The sequence below is a fragment of the Salmo salar genome, unplaced genomic scaffold, assembly GCF_965601325.2.
Source record: "Salmo salar unplaced genomic scaffold, fSalSal1 ptg000322l, whole genome shotgun sequence".
Classification (NCBI taxonomy): Eukaryota; Metazoa; Chordata; class Actinopteri; order Salmoniformes; family Salmonidae; genus Salmo; species Salmo salar.
The window spans coordinates 497,501-505,440 of NW_027675349.1; positions in this window are offsets into that span (position 1 = coordinate 497,501).

Consider the following 7,940-nt stretch of genomic DNA (forward strand, 5'->3'; position numbering starts at 1 on the left):
ACCACAACCAACATGTTGGATCTCTGTTTAGTTGTTACTGTGTTAACCACAACCAACATGCTGGATCTCTGTTTAGTTGTCACTGTGTTAACCACAACCAACATGTTGGATCTCTGTTTAGTTGTTACTGTGTTAACCACAACCAACATGCTGGATCTCTGTTTAGTTGTCACTGTGTTAACCACAACCAACATGCTGGATCTCTGTTTAGTTGTCACTGTGTTGACCACAACCAACATGCTGGATCTCTGTTTAGTTGTTACTGTGTTGACCACAACCAACATGCTGGATCTCTGTTTAGTTGTCACTGTGTTAACCACAACCAACATGTTGGATCTCTGTTTAGTTGTCACTGTGTTGACCACAACCAACATGCTGGATCTCTGTTTAGTTGTCACTGTGTTAACCACAACCAACATGTTGGATCTCTGTTTAGTTGTCACTGTGTTAACCACAACCAACATGCTGGATCTCTGTTTAGTTGTCACTGTGTTAACCACAACCAACATGTTGGATCTCTGTTTAGTTGTTACTGTGTTAACCACAACCAACATGCTGGATCTCTGTTTAGTTGTCACTGTGTTAACCAACATGTTGGATCTCTGTTTAGTTGTCACTGTGTTAACCACAACCAACATGCTGGATCTCTGTTTAGGGGTCACTGTGTTAACCACAACCAACATGCTGGATCTCTGTTTTGTTGTCACTGTGTTAACCACAACCAACATGCTGGATCTCTGTTTAGTTGTCACTGTGCTGACCACAACCAACATGTTGGATCTCTGTTTAGTTGTCACTGTGTTAACCACAACCAACATGCTGGATCTCTGTTTAGTTGTTACTGTGTTAACCACAACCAACATGCTGGATCTCTGTTTAGTTGTCACTGTGTTAATCACAACCAACATGCTGGATCTCAGTTTAGTTGTCACTGTGTTAACCACAACCAACATGTTGGATCTCTGTTTAGTTGTCACTGTGTTAACCACAACCAACATGCTGGATCTCTGTTTAGTTGTCACTGTGTTAACCACAACCAACATGCTGGATCTCTGTTTAGTTGTCACTGTGTTAACCACAATCAACATGCTGGATCTCTGTATAGTTGTTACTGTGTTAACCACAACCAACATGTTGGATCTCTGTTTAGTTGTCACTGTGTTAACCAACATGCTGGATCTCTGTTTAGTTGTCACTGTGTTAACCACAACCAACATGCTGGATCTCTGTTTAGTTGTCACTGTGTTGACCACAACCAACATGTTGGATCTCTGTTTAGTTGTCACTGTGTTAACCACAACCAATATGCTGGATCTCTGTTTAGCTGTCACTGTGTTAACCACAATCAACATGTTGGATCTCTGTTTAGGGGTCAGTTCTCTAAAATGAGTCTCTCTGGGGAGAGAGAGGAGGGGGGCCCTGCCTCTAAAATGAGTCTCTCTGGCGAGAGGAAGGAGGGGGGCCCTGCCTCTAAAATGAGTCTCTCTGGGGAGAGAGAGGAGGGGGGCCCTGCCTCTAAAATGAGTCTCTCTGGCGAGAGAGAGAAGGGGGGCCCTGCCTCCAAAATGCATCTCTCTGGCGGACATAACACCAAAGCTAAGAGGTAAGATGACAATTTTATGAATAATTAACTAAGTTTATTTCCTAAATAAATAGCTATCTTAAGGTGAATGCAGTTACTGTAAATCTCTCTGGATAAGAGCATCTGCTAAATCAGGGGTTCTCAATCCGGGGTCTGCGGAGGTACTGCAGGGGTTCTGCAGGAAGCGCGGGGAGTGGTGGTGTATCCAGGGAGAAAACTAAACTAATATTCTGAAATGTCATTGTGGTCTTATGTTCCCATCTATTGGAATTATTTAGCAACTGCAGTAGTGCTGAAAAAATGTGTTATTCCTTACTAAAGTAGTAATTACTGAGAATTACTAGTTAATTTTATCACTTACAATCATAAAATAACAACTTATACCATAACAAACAATTAAACTGACATAAACCAAAATCACTATATATGTAGTTATTTAGTTAATGACCAAATTGAGCCGGTCGGTCACATTTGAGAGTGAGGGAGATATATAGCATTTTGCATAAAAAAACATGATTTTTGTCTCTCTGAAATGAAACCATCAAGTGATAGATTTGAAACAAATCCTTGTCTGTGAGAGATGTAATAATTAATACATAATTTCTTTAAACAATAAAAGCTCATTTCTGTAAAGTGATATGTTGCGTTTTGGAACTCTTCTTATGTTCCCCATCTGAGATCAGAGTAGATGAGAGATGTAATGTTTGTCTCTGTTGTGTTGAAGACCAATCAAGCAGGAGAGACCAGCCTCCCCTGTTCCCAGCTGTGTGTCCATGAAGAGTGACCGGTCTATGAAGCTACCTATAGAGTTTAGAGAGGGAGACTTTTCTACTGAACAAAGGTAAGAAGAACTCATGGGTCATGGTCAGTGAGTTAAACAACACTGTCTCTAGTCATTTCTCCTCTCACATTTTCACATTTCTTTTGGTTGTTTTCATAATCCATAGGCTAATCCTTTTGTCCATTTTCATAGTCCTAAAACAATATTAAACAAACACAATATTCCCTCCCTGTGTGTGTGTGTGTGTGTGTGTGTGTGTGTGTGTGTGTGTGTGTGTGTGTGTGTGTGTGTGTGTGTGTGTGTGTGTGTGTGTGTGTGTGTGTGTGTGTGTGTGTGTGTGTGTGTGTGTGTGTGTGTGTGTGTGTGTACTCCCTGGATGAGGAGATGTAATCTCATGTTTTGTCCACAGAAACCAACAGGAGAGATCAGAGTCAGAGATTCTCAGTGGTCAGTCTTCCCAGAGTCATCAAACAGACCTGGACTCTATATTCAGTGTATGTGGTCCTGTTATGTACATTTGTTTTTGTTTTCCTCAAGTAAAGTTTATCTGTCAATCATTCATTATTGTGTTAATGAGAAAGCATTTCTTCTCTTGCTTAACTTATTTACTTGATTTATTTTAGTTGCTTGAAGAGAAAATTATGACATTTGTGAAGAACGAGCTGAAGATGTTCAAGAGGATTCTTAGTCCAGAACTCCCAGAAGGCTTTGAGAGTCAGAAGCAGGATAAGGAAGTGGTGGACGCTGAAGATGAGAAGCAGGAGAGCAGTGCCAGAGAGGGGGCTCTGAAGATCACACTGCACGTCCTGAGGAAAATGAACCAGAAGGAGCTTGCTGACACACTGGAGAAATGTAAGATCTGTCTGCCTCATGTTGAATGCTGTTTTATAACATTTAAAAGCTGTAGCTAAAGTACAGCTAAAGTAGCTGAGTAACTCAATGATATTGTAGCAGCCTTAACACAACACCTAGTGACCTCATCAAGTAGCAGAAGGGATGTGTTGTGTTGATTAATTTAGAGAGAGAGACAGAGACAGAGAGACAACATTAATAATACCATCAATAATACCAATAATTACATTATCAGTCACAGTCTGTAATGCATTATGAAAACATTTAAACAGTCAGTTAAGAGAATAAATGATTATAATTTAAAATGTTATAACAGTCCTACAATACTGTAGACATTAAAGCAGATGTAATATTAATATCCTCTGTGTTATTTCTTCATTCAGATGAGCTTGCTGTGATTTGCCAACGTGAACTCAAATCTAATCTAAAGAAGAAGTTTCAATGTGTATTTGAGGGGATCGCTAAACAAGGAAACCCAACACTTCTCAATAAGATCTACACAGAGCTCTACATCACAGAGGGTGGAACAGGAGAGGTCAATAATGAACATGAGCTGAGACAGATTAAGACAACAACCAGGAAACAAGCAAGACCAGAGACTGCAGTCAAATGTAACGACATCTTCAAACCCTTAACTGGACAAGACAAACTTATCAGAACTGTGCTGACAAAGGGAGTCGCTGGCATTGGAAAAACAGTCTCTGTGCAGAAGTTCATTCTGGACTGGGCTGAAGGAAAAGCCAATCAGGATGTTCAATTTGTGTTTTCATTCCCTTTTCGGGAGCTGAATTTGATGAAAGGGGACAAACACACTTTGATTGAACTTGTCAATCACTTCTCAATGGAAACCAAACAATCAAGAATCTCCATCTACAACAAGTACAAAGTTGTGTTCATCTTTGATGGTCTGGATGAGTGCCGACTGCCCCTAGACTTCCAGAAGAACAAGATCTGTTGGGACGTCACAGAGTCAACCTCAGTGGATGTTCTGCTGACAAATCTCATCAAGGGAAATCTGCTTCCCTCTGCTCTCATCTGGATAACTACCCGACCTGCAGCAGCCAATAAGATCCCTTCAGGGTGTGTTGACCAGGTGACAGAGGTACGAGGGTTCAATGACCCACAGAAGGAGGAGTACTTCAGAAAGAGATTCAGTGATGAGGAGCTGGCCAGCAGAATCATCTCACACATAAAGACATCAAGGAGCCTCCACATCATGTGCCACATTCCAGTCTTCTGTTGGATTTCTGCAACAGTCCTCGAACACATGCTGAAACATAAGAGAGAAGAGATGCCCAAGACTCTGACTGAGATGTACACACACCTTGTGGTGTTTCATACCAAACAGAAGAATGAAAAGTATCTTGGGAAAGAAGAGACAGGTCCACACTGGAATAAAGAGAGCATTCTGCCACTGGGAAAACTGGCTTTTCAACAGCTAGAGAAGGGCAATTTGTTTTTCTATGAAAAAGACCTGAAAGAGGCTGGCATTGATGTCAATGAAGCCTCTGTGTACTCAGGATTGTGCACACAGATCTTTAAAGAGGAATGTGTTCTGTACCAAGACAAGGTGTACTGCTTCGTTCATCTGAGCATTCAGGAGTTTCTGGCTGCTGTGTATGTGTTCCTCTCATTCATCAACCAAAATGAGAATCTCATGGACAAACAGCAAACAAAGTCCAGCATCTTTTCTCTGCTGTACAGAGACAAGTCTGAAGTTACTGTCTACAAGAGTGCTGTGGATAAAGCCTTACAAAGTGAGACAGGAAACCTGGACCTTTTCCTCCGCTTCCTTCTGGGACTCTCACTGGAGTCCAATCAGAAGCACTTACGAGGTCTACTGACAAAGACAAGAAGCACCTCACAGAGCCATGAAGAAACAGTGAACTACATCAAGGAGAAGATCAGGGAGAATCCCTCTCCAGAGAGGAGCATCAATCTGTTCCACTGTCTGAATGAACTGAATGACCATTCTCTAGTGGAGGAGATCCAAAGCTTCCTGAGCTCAGGAAGTCTCTCAGAAGAAGAACTGTCACCTGCACAGTGGTCAGCTCTGGTCTTTGTGTTGCTGACTTCAGAAAAGGAGCTGGATGTGTTTGACCTGAAGAAATACTCCAGATCAGAGGAAAGTCTTCTGAGGCTGCTGCCAGTGGTCAAAGCCTCCAGAGCTGCTCTGTGAGTAAATAAAATGACATCATCTGGAAGAATCATCTGGAGGAAATATTCAGTTTAGAGAAAAATATGTATTATAATATGTATATAATATTATTTTGAATAACATATTGAATCAGATATTCAATCTAGTATAACAATATGACCATACAATTCTAGGAGACGGAAGATGAATCTATATGTTGTTTGAGAGAATAAACCTAATGCATCTACCGTTGTCCTTCTACACTACTGGTGTTAAATTAACAGTGTGTTTGTGAAGTCATGATGATCTCATTGCAGGCTGTCAGGCTGTGGAGTCACAGAGGAAGGCTGTGCTTCTCTGGTCTCAGTTCTGAGGTCAAACCCCTCACACCTGAGAGAGCTGGACCTGAGTAACAATGACCTGAAGGATTCAGGAGTGGAGCTGCTCTCTGCTGGACTGGAGGATCAACACTGCAGACTGAAGACTCTGAGGTCAGTATTCCTTTCGTTGGTCAACAAGTGGTAACTGTTCACCAGATCCACATGTGTTTACCAGACACACATAGTCCACACCATATGTGTTTGGACAGTGAAGCTTACAGTTTTAAATGTGGTGCTATGCTCCAGCATTTTGGATTTGAGATGTTTCATATTAGGTGACCTTACAGAATGTCACCTTTTATTTGAGGGTATTTTCATGCATATCTGTTTTACCGTTTAGAAATTAAAGCACTTTCTGTACGTAGTTCTCCCATTTGAAGAAGTCTTAATTATTTGGACAAATTCACTTATATTGTATTAAAGTAGTCATAAGTTTAGTAGTTGTACCATATTCCATTCCTGCAGTGATTACATCAAGCTTGTGATTCTACAAACTTGTTGAATTCATTTGCAGTTTGTCTTGGTTGTGTTTTGGATGATGTTTTTCCTAATAGAAACTGAATGGTGAATAATGTCCTGTCATTTTGGAGTCACTTCACTTGTATTGTCAGTAAGAATAGAAGATGTTTCTGAACACTTCTACATTCATGTGGATGCTACCATGATTATGAATAATCATGAATGAATCGTTAATGATGATGAATGAGAAAGTTACAGAGGCACAAAGATCAGACCCCCTTTGTTATTGGTGTTATTCTGTATACTTCTGGCCCTTCTTTGGACACTGTGTTAACTAACCTCCAGACGAGCTTCAATGCCATACACCTCTCCTTCCGTGGCCTCCAACTGCTCTTAACTACAAGTAAAACTAAATGCATGCTCTTCAACCGATCGCTGCCTGCACCTGCCCGCCCGTCCAGCATCACTACTCTGGATGCTTCTGACTTAGAATATGTGGACACCTACAAATACCTAGGTGTCTGGTTAGACTGTAAACTCTCCTTCCAGACTCACTATAAGCATCTCCAATCCAAAGTTAAATCTAGAATTGGCTTCCTATTTCGCAACATAGCATCCTTCACTCATGCTGCCAAACATACCCTTATAAAACTGACCATCCTACCGATCCTCGACTTCGGCGATGTCATTTACAAAATAGCCTCCAATACCCTACTCAATACATTGAATGCAGTCTATCACAGTGCCATCTGTTTTGTCACCAAATCCCCATATACAGTACTACCCACCACTGCAACCTGTACGCTCTCGTTGTCTGGCCCTCGCTTCATACTCGTCGCCAAACCCACTGGCTCCAGGTCATCTACAAGACCCTGCTAGGTAAAGTCCCCCCTTATCTCCGCTCACTGGTCATCATAGCAGCACCCACCTGTAGCACGCGCTCCAGCAGGTATATCTCCCTGGTCACTCCCAAAGCCAATTCCTCCTTCGGCCGCCTCTTCTTCCAGTTCTCTGCTGCCAATGACTGGAACGAACTACAAAAATCTCTAAAACTGGAAACACTTATCTCCCTCACTAGCTTTAAGCACCAGCTGTCAGAGCAGCTCACAGATTACTGCACCTGTACATAGCCCATCTATAATTTAGCCCAACTACCTCTTCCCCTACTGTATTTATTTATTTAGCTCCTTTGCTCCCCATTATTTCTACTTTGCACTTTCTTCCACTGCATATCTACCATTCCAGTGTTTTACTTGCTATATTGTATTTACTTTGCCACCATGGCCTTTTTTTGCCTTTACCTCCCTTATTTCACTTCATTTGCTCACATTGTATATAGACTTATTTTTCTACTGTATTATTGACTGTATGTTTGTGTAATACCCTTGTTTGAACCAAGTATTGAGTTTATTTGTTATAATTAATTGGTATTATATTTAAAAGATGATTGAATTGCTCCTAAACTGTAATGTTGTTAATGCATTATGCTTTTTGAAGAAATATTTATTTAATGTATAAGTGAATACATTTACATTTACATTTTAGTCATTTAGCAGACGCTCTTATCCAGAGCGACTTACAAATTGGTGCATTCACCTATAATATCCAGTGGAACAACCACTTTACAATAGTGCATCTAAATCTTTTAAGGGGGGGGTTAGAAGGATTACTTTATCCTATCCCAGGTATTCCTTGAAGAGGTGGGGTTTCAGGTGTCTCCGGAAGGTGGTGATTGACTCCGCTGTCCTG